The 18,419-nt window shown below is 39.5% G+C and overlaps 1 long non-coding RNA gene across 1 annotated transcript in view; it reads right to left on the bottom strand.

The window, feature by feature from the left end:
- Positions 1-881: 881 nt before the first annotated feature.
- LOC108176710 (uncharacterized) overlaps positions 882-18,419 on the bottom strand; it is a 28,860-nt gene continuing 11,322 nt past the window's right edge. Inside the window, exons 3-5 of the long non-coding RNA XR_001793427.3 lie at positions 8,495-8,661; positions 7,327-7,423; positions 882-1,670 (exon numbers count right to left, since the gene is read on the bottom strand). This is a non-coding gene — a long non-coding RNA (uncharacterized lncRNA). The remainder of the gene's footprint in view (positions 1,671-7,326; positions 7,424-8,494; positions 8,662-18,419) is intronic.

Here is an 18,419-nt window from a genome sequence, read left to right as displayed (position 1 = left end):
ATACTTATTAGATGAATTTGGCCCCAAAGATCAATGTCACTGTTGGCTTTCCTGTCTATTTTCAGATGTATTTTAAACACATCAATATCAAACAGCAGTTATCAGTGTTTGGCTGTCACATTGGACTTTGCCTCTCTTCAAAGGACTTGGCCAATGTGAGTGCTGGTGATGACAAATTGTTGGCAAAACTGAAAGAAGGAGCCAATTCCTATCCTGTCGAGGAAGTATAATTAATGATACCATTTGGAAGACAATTTGACAGTCTACATTAAAAATCAAAAATGCATACAACATCTATCCTAGAAATTCATCACTAAGAATGTCTGGTAACAAATTAGTCAGAAATCAGAATATTTGGTAAAAAAACAATTCATTAAATGATTGTTCATAAACACTTGGGGCAGGAGGACCTTTCAATAGGCAACCAGAGGGCTTTGATTAAATAGATTGTGACTATTCATGGAATGGAGCCCAATTGAGCCACTTGAAATCTTATGATGAAATGAGAAAGTGTAATCTATTGCTAGGTGAATAGAACTAGCTTAAAACATCCTGGTATGCTTTTTTTTTTTTAACCAAATACACCAAAAGTTTACCAGGGCAATATATGCAGAGAGAGATTATTGGTGATTTTTTTATCTGCCTATTTTTCAAGTTTTCAACAGTCTTCAAAAAGTATTACAATTCCTTCAAAATAGGTTGGGAAGAAAGGATTTTTTTCTGTTTCTAAGTAATTAACTCATAAACAACTCTTAAAATAGCATCATGCCCCACCACAGGGGAAAGAGTAGAGAACAGTGATTTCTGAGAACGATGGGGACACTCTGGGCATTGTTACATCACGAGAAAGGTCTAAAGATCAACTTTGCTGCTATTTCCCCATTCTGTATTGGTTCATGTTTGAAGGATGTTGTTGTGAGTTTTCCAGGGTGCATGTAAAAGATTTTTGTGACTGATTGCATTTAACTCAATGTATAATACAAAGGGATGTCAGGGTAGGAAGGAATCTCAGAAATTGTTCTGTTTTTATCTCCTCTTTCTTCTAACATAAGGCACTCAAACGCAGAGGAGCCAGGTGAGCTGTCTTTGGACACAAGGTTAGTCATGTCCTTCATTTATGGCTCTATATAGCAAGCACACTGAGCTTTATGTGACCAGTGAGGGGAGATTACCACGGATTCGGAGGAACCTGCATAAAATATATCCATTTGATTCCCCTAATTTTCCATCCAAAAACCTTTTATCCTTCCTAGCCTCTGGTAATCAATATTGTGTATTCTAATTGAGTTGGCTTTATTAAATTTTGGCTCCCACATATAAGGGAGAACATGTGGTATTTGTCTTTCTGCATCTGGCTTATTTCACTCAACATGAAGGTGCTAATAGGAGATGGTGATGGGGAGATAGGGTGGGGGTTATATGGGAAGTTTGTATTACTACCTGACAATCTTTGTTTCATAAACATAAAAATATTCTGAAATAAAATGTTAAAAAAATATCCATTTAGAACACGGCTCTGTATAGCAAACGGCAATGAGATAAGATGAAATTTACTCAGCAGCATTCTTCTTCAGGGGGCCACAGTTGTGATAAGCTTGCTGGGAGTAGACGTCAAGGCTTTGGGGCCATGAAATGGCTGGTGTCAGGCTTCAGGAAGGGAGGCAGGACCCCTGTGCACAAGAGGAGAAAACTTTATTTGTTCCTGAAACATGGTGGGATGGAGAAAGAGGACAGAAACGAGAAATGTTGGTGAACAGATCATTTTTGTGAGTGCAAGAAATAATAGCTGAATTCTGTGTCCAAGTTGGGACAACCAATACATAACATTTTTCCCAAGAATTTCTCAGTGCAATGATAGTCCTATGTCCCAGGAATACTTCAGTCCTGGGCAAACCAGGGTAGTTAATTACCCTGCAGCCACATGTGTAGTTATGGGAGTTAGAGACCTCATCTGACATCTGGATTACAAAATATATTTTTTTAAATCCAAGAGACTGTCAAGTTTTGCAAAACATTGTCAAGTTTTGCAACAGGTTAAATGAGCAAAATGGGAAAGAGAACATCTCTTCCCACATCCAAAGAATCTATAATTTTTCAAAAGCCACTGCTTCAGCCCTAGCAATGGTTTTTAATTCTTTATGAATGTGAGAATCTTGATTAGAAATGTCTCTTGCCATTCTTGTGCCTGAATACTAGGAATTAAATTCTTGCTCTGCCAACTGGGGAACTCACCAAATCTCAGTGATATAGTAGAAATCACAACTTCTGTAAATAAAACCATCACTATACTTAAAATGAAGGTATACTTGTTGCACTACTTCAAAGTACTAATATTTAAATGAGTTCATGTGTGCAATAATCACTTAAAAAGTTATTTGTTTCGGGCTTTGTCTGTAATTTAAACTGTTGTTAGCAGACTAGTGTCTGTAAATACTAACTGACAGAATAAAAAAGGGAGAGAACGATCCAACATGGGAAGTGAGATACACAGCAGACCCATAGAATGGCAGATGTCCTAACAGCACTCTGGCCTCAGAATCAGCCCTTAAGGCACGTGGATCTGGCTGAAAAGCCCATGAGAGTATTACAGGCATGGAAAGCCAAAACACTCTGGCAAAAAAAAAAAAAAAAACAACAACCTAAATGAAAGATCTCCACAAGTGAGATCCCAGTGGAAAGAACGGGTCATCAAAGAAGGAGGTACCTTTCTCTGAAGGGAGGAGAGAACTTCCACTTTGACTATGACCTTGTCTAAATATGATCAGAGTCGGTGAGCTCAAAAGGCTTCCATAGCCTTGGCAACTCATGACAAGAGCCTAGGGTGATTACTGACGCCATAAACAAGAGTGTCAATTTGTTAAGTCAACAACAGGAGTCACTGTGCACTTACTCCTCATGTAGGATCTTTGTCCTTAGTGTGCTGTACATTGAGATTTAATGCTATAACTAGTACTCAAACAGTATTTTTCACTTTGTGTTTCTATGTGGGTGCAAACTGTTGAAATCTTTACTTAATGTATGCCAAACTGATCTTCTGTATATAAAGAGAATGGAAAATGAATCTTGATTTGAATGGAAGCGGGGAGGGAGAGGGAAAGGGGAGGGTTGTGGGTGGGAGGGACGTTATGGGGTGGGGGAAGCCATTGTAATCCATAAGCTGTACTTTGGAAATTTATATTCATTAAATAAAAGTTAAAAAAAAAACTGTTGTTAGCGTTTCCATTCCACTTTCAAATCCTCTGCAAATGTGCATATAGAAGGCAGAAGAGAAGCAAAGGTTGAAATCCAACAATCACTGTGTTGGGCGAGAACTGCTCCCCAGTACATGGAAGATCCCAGGATTCCTTGTTTTTTTCTTCTCTAGTCTTTTCAATGCTCTGCAGCTCCAGGATGAGGATTTGGCTTGCCACTACCTGTGGCAAGTACATATTCAGAGGAGAATATATACTTAGAAGAAAGAATAAGTTAAGGTGGTTAACAGATGTATGACTCTTTGGTGATTTTTTTTTTTTTTTTTTTGGACAGGCAGAGTGGACAGTGAGAGAGAGAGACAGAGAGAAAGGTCTTCCTTTGCCGTTGGTTCACCCTCCAATGGCCGCTGTGGCCGGTGCACTGCGGCCAGTGCACTGCGCTGATCTGAAGGCAGGAGCCAGGTGCTTCTCCTGGTCTCCCATAGGGTGCAGGGCCCAAGCACTTGGGCCAGCCTCCACTGCACTCCCTGGCCACAGCAGAGAGCTGGCCTGGAAGAGGGGCAACTGGGACAGAATCCGGCGCCCCGACCCCGACCGGGAGTAGAACCCAGTGTGCCGGCGCCGCTAGGCGAAGGATTAGCCTGTTGAGCCACGGCGCCGGCTCTTTGTTGATTTCTTAAAGTCACATTAGTGTTTGGCTCAGCTCTCGTGGTATCTGGTAAATGCCATGAAAAAATGGAGTAAATGGGAAGTGATGGAAAAATAAGAGCTGGACAATACAACTCTTCATTGAACTCCTCCTAAGAAGGAGTTAAAAGGACTTGATTCTAGTGAACAGGGAATAATGGTTCTCAATCCTAAATGACAACAGAATCACAGTGGGAATTTGTTGAAAACAGACTTTCCTAATCTACAGTAGGTCTATATTTTTAACAGGTACCTGTATATTTTGATACTCTTCAGGTGATTTCAATATAGAGCTAGGGTCATAAACCGTGAGTCTAGCTGATGTGTGGTACTATGGGCTCAGGTGGGTGGAACTGAGAGAGGCATGGAATGCAGGTTTCACCTGCTGCCCTGGTTAGCAGCATGGGCTCTGGAGACCTGGGCATTCCTGCTCTGCACCTTGTAATTGGAAAGATTACTTAACCTGAGTCCTCACTTTCCTCAGAAATAAATTGAGAATTAAAATGAAGACTTCCCTTGAGCTTGTTATGGATGAAAGAAAAGACTATTTGTAAAATGTCAGCTGCACAGGACACAGTATCCAGGAAATGGCAGAAAACATGGTCATTCCTTCTAAGCAGTCTAAATAATCCTTGGAGAGCCTCACTATTCACATCAGTACTTAAAAGGTGCACTCAAAAGGGCTATCTATAAGGCACCTTTCAGTTCTAACTCTCTACAATTGAGTAGGATGTAAAGCAGGAATTGGCAAACATTCTGTGGAAGAACAGACAGCAAATATTTTTGTCTTGGCAGACCAGATGGTCTCCATCAGAACTGCTCAACTCTGCTGTTACAGTGTGAAAGCACCCATAGATAATATATAAATGAATGAGTGTGGCTGCATTCCAATAAAGCTTTATTGACACAAACAGATAGTGGGCTGGATATAACCCCAGACTATATTTTACAGAATTCTGTTGTAAAGGATAAGAAACAGGTGGATTATCTCTACTCTATGCTGGCCAGAATAACTGCAGTAGTGTGTCTCCTCCCAGGTACTACCCTTTTGGGTATACTTAGGCAAAATAATATGCTCATTTAACTTTTTTTTAGTATCACTCTAATAATATTTCCCATCACACATGATCTTTTTACAATAAGATATTCTTCCCATCAAGAAATGGGGTCTATGTGTCTTCCCTCTGATTCTGGAAAATGCATGACTATGGCACTTTGGAGTCACTGTGCAATAAGGAAACCCTAGGTATCTTGCAATTTCCAGTTATGCAAGTGAGCTCTCTTGAAGTGGATCTTCCAATCTTAGATGAGCCATCCCAGTTGAAACCATGAGGAGCAGAAATACACTATCCCTCTCAGCCTTACAGGTTTGTCATCTGAAGAAGTGATTGCATTTCCTAAGCCATTAAGTTTTTAAGGTGTTTCATCACATGGCAACAGATAACTAGATCACTTAGCAAATGGTTCACTTAGCTCACATTTGAACACTGGCAGTCTGACTCCAGAGTCCAAATTTGTAGTTGATACAGAGGGGCTGTACTGTCCAGATTCCCACTCAGGACCAAAAGACCTCTTCTCTCAAATGCTGGATATGATACCCACCAACAGCTCTCAGTAATTGATGAAGAGAATTCCTTTGTTCAAGATCACACTCCTTTCTGGGGCAGCAGACATCCAATGTCTGGTTGATGCAGAGACATTAAAAATTCAGCATCTTTTCCTCAACTTGAGCCAACCCCAAAGGATTGAACCAGCTTCACAAATTTCTGTGGGGTCAATTAAGACTTTTTGCTTCTACACCACAGCCCAACTTCTCTCTTCCCAATCTGCTGCTTTCACTTCCTCCACAGGTGCTGATCCTGAAATGTCCCCTCAAATTCTTGCATGCAGATTTGCATTTGAGTGTTCTCCTTGGGGAATCCAGCCACCACCCTTTTTCTAAACCATGATTAAAATAGTCTAATGGGGTGAGATGTTTACAAAGGTGGTGAACTGAAGGCACTCAAGCAGAGGCATTGATGGGAAAGGGGTAGAAGGAAGTTGATATATGTAAACAACTATTATTGAATGCTTCCCACATCTTGTGAACATAAACATAAGAGAATATCTTTATCTAGAAATGTTTATCATATAATAAAGGATTTTGGCAAGGAAACAAAAAATTAAAATTATTACAGTGTAATAAGTACTATAAAACTTACAGGGAAAGTCTAACAATGCTGTGGAAACCCAGAGGGCCAGCACCTCTGAGCTTAAAAATACAGAAATATATAGAACATGAACTGCATACAGGGATCAACAAACATTAATAAAAATCCAAAAATATGGACAATGGTAAGTCATGTAACTGGAAACGTTGTCAGGCGCTGGGCCATAAAAGACTTTGGTACCCTGGTTAGTGGAACATATTTTACTTTATAGGAAAGTAGATTCTGCTAAAGGATTTCAAAAAACAGATCATCAGAATTCTATCCATATTCTAGAAAGATCACTTAAGCCACATCTTGGAAGATGATTTAAAAAGTGGCAAGAGTGGAGACAGGAAGAGCATTCTGGGTTAGTGTTGCAATAGTCCAGATGAAAAATTATGATCTTTGTTGTTAACATTCAGTGCACTGAGAAAGAGAAACAGAGATTCTGTATCTCCCCCCTTGGACTCCTGCCAAAAACTGAACCATCTAATCTGGGCATTCTGTGTTAAATGTGGCTGCCCATATTGATTAAATTGGACAATTAGCTGATTAATCCTCTCCTCCCTGGAGAGGCCAAGAAAGCAGTTCAGCAGTTGACCAGTTTCACAAGGGCAAATTAGTTTCTCTGTCCCCCAGCACTCCAGAGAAAGCACCAGTTCCTCACACTGAAGATCCATGCTAATTAGATACTTGTGTACACGTCACTGCCCAGCCAATTGTGGAGACACTCTGGGCACCCCCAAGGAGTGGCTATCCTGCTTGAGAGTGTCATGACCACTGGAGACACTTTCTCCAAGGATGAAAACATTTCTACTGGCAACTTACTATCAAGAACATCTAGTCTGCCTTGAACCAGAAGTAATTTGTTGTTTGTGTGTGCCTTAAAGACATTTATCTGCCACCATGTCCTTGGGTCACAAGAAAGCACAGACCTGTGAAAAACTCAGCAGAGAAAAGAAGCTTAGAGGAGGTCACATTGATGATTGGTTCGGAACAGAATAGTCTCAACCTCAGGGCATCTTAGAGGTCCATAAAACCAGTACAATCCTTTGTGATTCAGTTCTCTTGGTATTAAAATGTGGGAGAACAGAGGTGGGGGAAGAAGCATGTGTTTTGTTCTGCTAACTACATTCCGTGCACATACACATGCAGCAACTACAATTCACTTAAATTTTACTTTCTTACAATAGATTATATATGAACATATTTTTTAAAAATTAGACAATATTGCAGATTACAGTAACAAAAATGTTTACCTTCCATTTTGCCTTTTTTTCCATTCCTAATTTCCATGCCAGAGGAATCATTGTTTCCCATTTCTTGTGTATCCTTCCAGTGATAGCCTATGCACATCTACGCACACACACAGTACATTGCAAAAATATTGTGGAAATTACATTAATGGTTTATTCTAGTGAAAAATAAAGTTAAAATCCATGCAAAATTTTTCAAAAGATACATTTCCATGAGCTTTCTTTATATATATATGTATATATGTATGTATGAAATACATGGTTACATATGATTTTATTAGATCATTTTCTAAATTTAATAATATGTGGGTATTAGATATCTTTCTGATTTAGTACACACACGTACAAGTATATTGCAGATCTTTCTGATTTAATAATACATATCCTCATTTATTTAGGAGATGTATAGGATTCCAATATATGAATGTACCATAATTTATTCAAATGACCCCCTACTGATGGCTACTGACATTGTGTTCAATATTTATTGTTAAAAGAATTCTGCTATGAATATCCTGTGTGTATTTATGTGTGTGTTTGTAGATATCTGTACATTTATCAAGTGCATACTTTATAGAAGTGGCATTACAGTATGGAAGGATGTGTGCATTTAAAATTTTGAAAGAGGTTGCTGAACTGACTTTGATTCTTCATTCTTGGTGTCCCACTGTGCCCCCTCCCCAGTCAGTCATGGTTTTCTACTACAAGCACCTGCAGTACTCTGATTGAGGGATTTCCCTGGCTTTCAGAATGCGTTTTGTCTACCTATAGAGTAGGCCAGAAAGGTTGAGGCGTGCACAGGCTCTAGAACAGTCTTCAGCTAATGACAAATAGGAGTTGATGCACAAATGTGTAAGTGTTTTCTCTCTTTTGCAAAAGAACAACTCCGTCTACTTTCCTATATGTACCAAGATCCCAAGATCGAGGCTTAGTTGTTCACTGTGGTAACCCTCTTTTTAAGTGTACCCTTTTATTGGCTTTCTCCTCTTCCCTCTCTCACTTTCCCACTTTCTTATCATTGCTTTGTAGGTTTGCCTTCCAAATAAACCACTACTATGATCTGAATATGTCCTCTGAAATTCACGTATTAGAAACTTAATCTCCAATTCAACAGTGTGAGGAGGTGGGACCTACTTGGAGGTATTTAGGCTATTTAATGGGATTAACTCACCTACAAGAGGGCTTGCAGTAGTTCACTCTCTTGCCTTTTCACCTTCTGTCATGTAAGGATAATGCAAGAAGCATTACCAGATGTGAGTGCTTCCTTCGTCTTAAGCTCTCAGCCTCCAGAACTGGGAGAAATACATTTCTCTTGTACTCAGTTTTCAGTATTCTGTCCTAGAAGCATAAAACATAGTAAGCCAACTACTTAACCTCAAATCTTTGTCTGAGTCAGCTCAACTAAGAGTTACCTTCCACAAAGTTTATAATAATTTTTACTTCTACTAGCAATGTCTGTTCTTCATTCCCCCCTAATCTCTGTCATGCCCCCAATTCACTAGTATTGTTTATCCATTCATTCATTCAGTCATTCATTCATTCAACTGATACCTCGTGAGTATTTTTTGTTAGACACTTTTCTGATCTCTGGGTATAACAAAGGTTCTGGATATCAGATACACTATCTCCATATCTGCATTCCTTTCACTTTGAAGTTGACAGCTGTCTTAGTCCATTTTGTGTTGCTGTAACATAAAATCTGTGATAGAGTACCTTTAAAAGAAAAGAGGTTTACTTAGCTCATAGTTTTGGAGGCTGAAATTTCAAAATTTAGCAACTCCATTTTCTTGGCCTCTGGTGAGGGTCTTCTGGCTACATCACAACACTGAATGGTGCAAGCTGCATAAGCCAAACTAGCCTTGCGACAGTCTGCTCTCGTAATAACCAATTCATTCCCTCTGTAACTAATCCACTCCCATGAGACTGGCATTGATCTCTTCTGGGGGTGGTGCCCCCAATTATCCAATCTCCTCTCACTAGGCTCCACCTTTCAAGGCTCCACCATGTCTCAATACTATCATATTAAGGACCAAGGTTACAGCATATGAGCCTTTGGAAAAAAAAAACCATATCCAAATCATAGCAACATCTAAACTTCTCTTAAGGAAGAAAAATATAACATTATTCCACAATTGGAGAAAAATCATTGAAAATACATAAGCCTGACTCGGGTAGCACATGGGTGAAGGATAGTGAATATTTCTGTGTTAGCTTTTCATTACTATAATGAAATACCTGAAAAAGACTAACTTTATAAAGTCAAGAGGCTTATATATCTCACAGGTTTGGAAGCTGAAAGTCCACACAAAACATGGTATATGTTCTTGGAAGGACTGCATAGTAGATGATGAAAGTGTGTGTGGGAGGAAGCAATTTTGAATTAGGAAGCCAGAGAGATCCTGGAAGGGGCCAGGTTTAGGCTTTTATAGGATGCTCATGAAAGAGACAGAGTACCACACAAGCATTTTAATCCTTTCAATGACATGTCTCCAACTGACCTAAGTGTCTCCCACTCAACCTCATCTCTTAAAGGTTCCACACCATCTCCCAATATCACCACCTTGGGGACTAAACCCCCAACTTAAGCCTTTGGAAGACTCTCAAACTATATCCATACCATAGCCATCTATAAAAGGCATGATCAAGACTGATTATGAAATCCTTCCCAGGTTTGTTAAGGGGTGGGGTTGAAGAGAGTAAGAGATGTCAGATCTTTGAAGTGGGTCAAGAGGACCTTGGACAGAAGATGATCAAGATTTTACATGGTGATCTAGACTAGACTCTGATCCAGCACAAAAAGAAACTGCATACTGAGCAATTTTGTCATACAACTACAAATGTTTTTGCTTTCATGATTTATGGGCATGTTTTTGTTTTCCACACTGCCTGTTTTCATAGTAAAGAGCTGTATTCCCAAAGCACTCGTTAATGGAGGTATTATTGTTTTCAAAAGAACAAGAAAGAGTCACCCCTACCCTGGATAAAACCCACAGAGTGCTTCTCTGCTCTAAACCAAGCTTTCATGCATTGTTTAGGCAAAGTCTGTCTACATCCTGTAGTCACAGCCTCAGCTCACCCTGGATGCCCTAAAAAAATTGTGCTTTCAAATGGTCAACACTCTCTCTCTTCCCAGCACTTATTTCAAACTTTATTGTTTTTCTTTAAGTTCCCTGCTCTACTCCTTTCTCCTTGCTCTAAGTACATGAGTCTGCATTCTATTTTAAGAAAAGAACTATGCAGTGCAAATATGGGTTCCTCCCTAGTCAAACCTCTCCACACCTGCCTCCATCCACTGCTCATAAATGCTGGCCCCTCTGCCTGCAGCCCTCATCTATTTTCTCTGGGCCCCTCCAATACATTATGCTAGCACTCAGGTCTTACACTTCCCCAGCCTCTGCTTCTCAGGAAGCAGACCATGTATAATGGCAACAAAGTGCTGGATAGGAAGTGGAGCCAGACTCTAACAAAACACTCCAATATGGTATGCAAGCATCCTCTTAACCACTGCATGAAAGTTACTGCCACTTCTTCCTTTTGATACTCTTTCTTCACTTTGTTGCTGTGAACTAGTCTTCTTTTACCTTTTAAGTTGATTGTATTAAGTCTCCTTTTTGTATTCATCCATTAAAGGCGGCTATTCATAAAGTTCTATTCTCACATAATCTGCTCCGTCTGTTTCTTCCTCTATTAACATCATCACAAGCTACAACCTGTATTAGGCAGGACTCTTTGGATTTTAAATGATATAAATACAATTCAGTTTAATGAAGCAAAGTTAAATAAAAGATGGAATTAGAATTTTTTTATGTAATATACTTGCGTTGATCCAGGATCTTAAAAAGATCATCAGAATTTGTCCTTATTCTCTTTCTCTCTATTCTACATCCATTTGAGTGACATTATTTTCAGCCCAGCTTCCTCTAAGTGACCCCTTGGAGCTCCAAAAGTACATAGTAACAATGTCAGGGATATATTGCCTTGGGTGTCCATCCTAAAGCAACAGAGTAAAATGTGATTATTTTCTTAAGGCTGAGTCACATCATCAACCCTGGAGGTAGGCTTAAGGATCAACCCCAGACCTAAACTGACACTCATTTATTTAATACACACTAAGTGGCTACCACGGTACAAGGTACTGCTTTGTGTTCTGTAAGCACAACAAGGAACAATAAAGTCCCTAGTCATGAGAAGCTATTATTCCAGAGGGAGACACAGAGTATATAAAACACAGAGATAAGCAAATACAAGCATAGGAGCACAATGTGGTGGAGAAAGATGAGGCTGCTGAATGGAGAACAAGATTAGTTTCTTCCAGAATAACAGGATAGTGGTAACAGAGGGTTAACAGAGGATTAACAGAGTCTAGGTGGGCAACAACAATAGATGTACTCTAACTTTATGGGTCATGAAATCTGAGTACAGGGTAACTGAGAACATAAGGGGATAACAGAGAGGAAATCATGGTGGAATCAGAGCGTTCAAAATCTCAATGAGGGTTGACTGTTCAGAGGTGGAGTATTAGACAAAATAAACTGGAAAAAATCGAAGGTGGCATGCAGGAAGTGGGATACTTGAAATGGAGCTTTCATAGGTAATGTAGTCAACAAAATCTCAAGTTTGATAATAGGAGTTGAAAGCTGAGGCAAAATGAAGGCACAGATGATTGGACACAAGGAGGTCAAGGAGTTGAGAGGCCAAGTTGTCCGAGAAATGTCTACATAGGTACGGAAGTATTCAAGAATGCTAACAAAAACAGTGGTAGAAAGAGAGACAGTGACACAGGCAACAAATAATTAATGAAGTAAGGAGAGTAACAAGGAAGACCACGTATAATGGCAACAAAGTGTGAAAGAAGGTGGTATATTCTGTTAGTGCACCAGATTAGCTGGAGATGGAGTGGTTTAGGGGAGAGGAGGCAAAGATCATCTGAAAATAGTCACAGGGAATAAAGGAGAACACCTAGCCATTATCTCCAGAACTTGTGTATATGAAATTCAAGTCCACAGAGAAGGCTGGGCAAAGTCAGCATCCTCTAGAGGCAGATGATTTTCAAAGCAAAAAGGGGAAGCACAAAAAGATGAATTATTTGGGGATTTTGCTGATGCTGTGCTATGAGTTCCAAAGGGCTCAAAAGAAGGATCTGGGGAAAGATATATAACATTAAGCCAGAATAAGAAATGTGCAGAGAAATATAGCCAGTCCCAATTACAGGACATAAAGAGGGACCCAAAGTATGTGAAATTAGTCAATGTGGTCTTTTAGAAGGAAGTAAGCGACCAGTTCTGGCTGTGGACTCCTTTGTGAGACTGTTCTCCAAGGCAATCTTCAGTAAAGAAATGGGGAGTGTTGGAAGGCATCACAGTTTTGCTAAAATCTATGAGAAACCTTGTTAGTTTTACGTGGAACCCTAAATCAAGTCCTTTTAAGCTCCCCATGAAGCATAACCTTCCCAGGGTCTGTATTTTTAAAACAAGGCCATTTTCCCTAAGCGGAAAGAGGGAAGAGAAATTGAGCCTCTGCCTCTTGCCTCATTTGACCCAAATTGTGTGCTTCCTGCTTTGCTCAGCTAACCAAATAGAGTTAATATGACACAAAAGATTACTGCTCCATCTCTCCAATAATCAAATCATCAAAATCAAATAGTCAAGCATGGTGTTCCCCTAATAGTGGACTTCACATTCACATGACAGCTAATAAATATGAAAGATCAATGTGACTATGTGTGGTTTGAATTAAACTGCAGAATTTATAATTCTTTTAGGCAACTATTCATGTTGAACATTCAAATTAGGTGTCCATTTTGGATTGGTGAAAATGATGGTGAACTTTATAGTAGATGATACTTCCTGAGAGCTTTGCAATCATTCATATTAGCTGGCTTATTCCTCAAGGCTCAAATAAATTTGAGAGAACCAAAATCAACTTGAAAGAGGTCAACTTGACCTTAACTCAACTTTTCTGCCAAGGGCAGACCATCAAGAAACTTTGCTTACAGATGACACAGCACAATGGGTTCCAAATTAGATAACATTATAGGTTAATGGCTTGCATGAAATATGTGAAAATAATTATATTAGTAACACCTACTCTTTTTGTGTGCTTACATTTTGAGGTATGTGTTACTATCTTAATTTTATAAGCTAAGGAGTTTCTCAGAGAATAAATAGGTCACCCAAGGTCACACAGTGATGATGCTGGGAATATCAATCCCAGTCCATCTCAACCTGGAATTATTAATAGGAAAACTCAGAGAGAACAACTTTCTCAAGGCCATAGAACTACTCAATGATGTTTCTCAGATATAAACCCTGGCCTTATTTCAACCTCTGGGAAACCTATTTGGGGAGATATTTATTTACCCTTTCAAACACAATGTTTCTCTGACCCTAACTTAACCATTCTGAATCTGGGCCTATCCCCCAAAAATGTGTTTCTAAATTTCCTTTCCTTTAATGTTGCCTTTTTTCCTCTAAGGTGCAGAAATCTAGAAGAAGTGCTTTAACCAAGCAGGTGCCCATCACTATGTCCAAGAATGCAGCACATCCATACATTGCCTCTTTCATAAAGAGGCATATTATTAAAAATATGTTATGAAATACCCATTTTTCCTCCTGTTTTCTTGCCTCAGTGAGGTTACCACACCTCATTATTCTATATATTATCCCACATCATACTCCCTTTCTCCATCTCCATCAGATACCAAATGAATAAGCAGCTGGACTTGAGATAACCTCTAAATTCCCTTCAAATTCTAAAATTCCACAAGTCTATCATTGCTATACTTTTGATTCTTATCTTGAACTGTGGTAAAATTAACCCTGGTAACAGACATGTATTTTTGTTTCTTTTCCCTCACTCACTTCGAAAAAATATATAAATAGTGACTATGTTAAATGTTAGATTTCCATTTCTCTTGTTTTTCTATAATTTCAAGTAATAAGGTTTGAGCATCAAGAGAGACAATGGCCATGGCTTTCTACATTTGCAATCCAAGAATTCTGAGCACTCAGTAGTAAGATGGAAAGATACCATTGATTGGCTTACCTTTGAGGTTGAGGTAGACACCTACTTCACAAGTGGCTCATGTTCTGCCCCTAGATGGCTACAGGTTGATTGCATTAAAAACTCCTCTGGCTCATTATCACTTGAGCTTGGTCTGTGGTAGTTTCTGATTCTCCGTGACTTTTATAAATAGCAATCTACCTACTTCTACTACAATCTTGGTATAGTTCTATAAGACAAATTATTCCTTGTTAATAGACTGAAATGATCACATTTATAGTTATATATAAAACAGTACCTGATCTACTAATGGTTTGGGTTCCAAGTGTTCATTGACTCCAAGAAATCAGAGCTGCATGAAGAAATAGGCCTGAGGATATTTATTCACTGGCTAGCAGTTGATTGCATAGTCATCCTAGAATAAATAAATATAAGTACTGACTTTCATCCCATTTTCTTTCCATTGTACCTACTTTTCAGAGGCATTTTTTTCCTAAGGAAAATTGATCTTATTGGAATTAGACTTTTAGAAATCTTAAACTCTGAGAAATTTTCTCTTCTGCTCCCTAGCAATATTTAAAAAATTAATTAAGGGGCTGACATTTTGGTGTAGTGGTTAAAGCTGCAGCCTGAGATGCTGACATCACATATGGGCACCAGTTCATGTTCTGGCTGCTCAACTTCCAAATCAACTCCCTACTGGTACTCCCCAGAAGGCAGCCAAGGATGGCCCAAGACCTTGGGCCCCAGTGCCCTCTTGGGAGACCTGTAGAAGGCTCCTGGCTCCTGGCTTCCGATGTACAATTTGGGACATGCTCAAGCTGACTTGCCCCAAACGGTAGAGTTAGAAACATACCAGGGGATTCCAATTCAATCCCATCAAGGTGGCATGTACCAATGCCATCTCACTAGTCCAAGTGAGCAATTTCTATTCACAATTGATCATAATGATAGGAGTAAGAGTCAAGGGGATCACATAAACAAGACTAGTGTCTGCAAATACTAACTGACAGAATTAAAAAGGGAGAGAATGATCCAACATGGGAAGTGAGATACACAGCAGACTCATAGAATGGCAGATGTCCTAAACAGCACTCTGGCCTCAGAATCAGCCCTTAAGGCATTCGGATCCGGCTGAAAAGCCCATGAGAGTATCTCAGGCATGGAAAGCCAAGACACTCTGGCAAAATAAAAAAAAATGACCTAAATGAATCATCTCTGTGAGTGAGATCCCAGTGGAAAGAACAGGTCATCAAAGAAGGAGGTACCTTTCTCTGAAGGGAGGAGAGAACTTCCACTTTGACTATGACCTTGTCTAAATATGATCAGAGTCCGTGAGCTCAAAAGGCTTCCATAGCCTTGGCAACTCATGACAAGAGCCTAGGGTGATTACTGACACCATAAATAAGAGTGTCAATTTGTTAAGTCAACAACAGGAGTCACTGTGCACTTACTCCTCATGTAGGATCTTTGTCCTTAGTGTGCTGTACATTGAGATTTAATGCTATAACTAGTACTCAAACAGTATTTTTCACTTTGTGTTTCTATGTAGGTGCAAACTGTTGAAATCTTTACTTAATATATACTAAACTGATCTTCTGTATATAAAGAGAATTGAAAATGAATCTTGATGTGAATGTAAGGGGAGAGGGAGAGGGAAAGGGGAGGGTTGCGGGTGGGAGGGAAGTTATGGGCGGGGGGGAGCCATTGTAATCCATAAGCTGTACTTTGGAAATTTATATTCATTAAATAAAAGTTAAAAAAAAGTGATGAGGATTAAGAAAACCCAGCTCCCAAAATAGAGCACCTTGATACTTGAAATAACAAGAGAAGCAAGAAGGTTACTTTCACCTTCCCCCACCACTTTCTCCTGAAGCAGTCAGGTGAAAGGCATCCACTCTATAACTGGAGAAAAGGAACAAAGGTACATGGAGAAGAATCTGAACAAAAAAGCCTTGCTAAGTTAGCCCCAGCTTATTATCATTACAGCATTCCCATTTGCCCTCATCATATTTCTCATCAAACCAAGCATAAACATATTTGGGTTTACCTATTTCTTTGGGTCTTCATTTCGTAATGTAGGCTCCTTATATTAAATAGATGTGTGTGCTTTCCTCTTGTTAATATGCCTATAGATAGAGGGGCCATAACTATAAATGTTGAATAGGGGAGGAAAATGTATTTTTTTTCTCCACTCTAAGAGATCAGTCAATATAATGATGGCCTCTGAAACAAAGTTAAGTATCTGAGACAGACATGTGTCCCTCTCTCTCAATGAAGGCCAACTTAGGTCAATTCCACTATGTCTCTAAGTCAATCGCCACCAAATTAGACTATTTGACCCTTCCTGTTTTCATTTATCTGTTGTACCTAGCACTTCATAGGTTGTTATTAATTTCTTTGTGTATGGCTGGCACCGCGGCTCAATAGGCTAATCCTCTACCTGCAGCACCGGCACACCAGGTTTTAGTCCCAGTCGGGGCGCCAGATTCTGTCCCGGTCACTCCTCTTCCTGTCCAGCTCTCGGTTGTGGCCTGGGAGTGCAGTGGAGGATGGTCCAAGTCCTTGGGCCCTGCACCTGCATGGGAGACCAGGAGAAGAACCTGGCTCCTGGCTTTGGATCAGTGCGGTATGCTGGCAGCCACTTGGGGGGTGAACAAACGGCAAAGAAAGACCTTTCTCTCTGTCTCTCTCACTGTCCACTTTGTCAAAAAATTTTTTTCTTTGTGTGTTTTTTTTCATCTTTTCCCAAACACACAAAGAAATATATCTGTTAAGTAGGAGGGCACAATAAATATGTAATGAATGAGTGGGCAATGCGTAGATGAATGAAAACTCAAAACACCTATTTCTTATTCATACTGTTAAAAAAAAAAAAAGTGGATTGAGCATCTCCCTCTTTTTGGAATCCTGGGGAACAAAGAGTTTTGTGTAAATGCTACCTTAAGAAATAACTATAACTCAGTTCTTTACTTCTCTGTTCCTTTGCTTCCAACCCTCTCAGTCCACACTTTGATCAAATACATTTTTTGCCCTTTTTGGAAGAGCAAGTAAAGAAGAGCAATTTCCTGCAGGATAAATAACTCAGCTTATAAGTATATAGTCATTTGTATGATTATTTCATTAATATATCCTGCACTAGACTAAGTTTTATGAAAGGAGAGCTGGTGTGTGGTTTTAATCACCATTATGTTTTAGTTCTCAGTGTGTGCCTTATGTTCAATAATGATTTTTTAATGAAGAAATAAATAAATATATGCCTAAAAGCCTATCTATTTACATACATATGTACAAAAAGAGAAGGCATGAACAAAGTGGCAGGGAAACTCACAGGGATGAGCCATTGCATCTAACTGGTACAAACATAGGAACACAAAAGAGAGAGAAAGACTGATATAGGACAGATGGCAAATGTGCTAGAATTTTCAGCCAAGAGTTGGGGTCAAGATGGGGATGAAGATCCCTTAGCAGGAACTAAAAGTCAAACAGGACAAGGCATAATTAAAATAAGTAGTCTAATTTGGTCAGAACAGTCAAAATAATGTCATGTATTGTGTGATTATTTGCAAAGATCAGTTCAAGCTGAAGTCTAAAGGGCTTAGGATGTTGTATGAATTCCATGACATCTTCAACAAAAAAGTCAGGGTGATTCAACATCTCAGCCTCTAGGATAAAGAACATTTTGAAGGGCCAGCATTGTGGCACAGCAGCCTCTGCATGTGGTGCCAGCATCCCATATGGGCACCAGTTCAAGTCACACACTCCATTTCCAATCCAGCTCCCTGCTAATGCACCTGGGAAAGAAGCTGAGGATGGCACAAGTGCTTGGGCTCCCATATGGGCACCCATGCGGGAGACGTGGAGGATGCTCTTGGCTCCTGGCTTTGGCCTGGCCCAACCCCGGTCATTGTGGCCATTTGGGGAGTGAACCAGCGGATAGAAGATATATCTCTTCTCTGTTTCTCCCTCTCACTGTGACTCTTTCAAATAAATAAATAATATTTTTTTTAAAAAAAGAACATTTTGAAACAAATTTCTACAGTCTAAAAGTCTGAATGCTTTTTAAAGGAACTCATTAGAGTTTGCTTAAAACT

This window comes from Oryctolagus cuniculus, chromosome 11 (genome assembly GCF_964237555.1).
Source record: "Oryctolagus cuniculus chromosome 11, mOryCun1.1, whole genome shotgun sequence".
NCBI lineage: Eukaryota > Metazoa > Chordata > Mammalia > Lagomorpha > Leporidae > Oryctolagus > Oryctolagus cuniculus.
The sequence above is the reverse complement of the archived record's forward strand: the minus strand, read 5'-3'. Positions and strand labels throughout refer to the sequence as shown.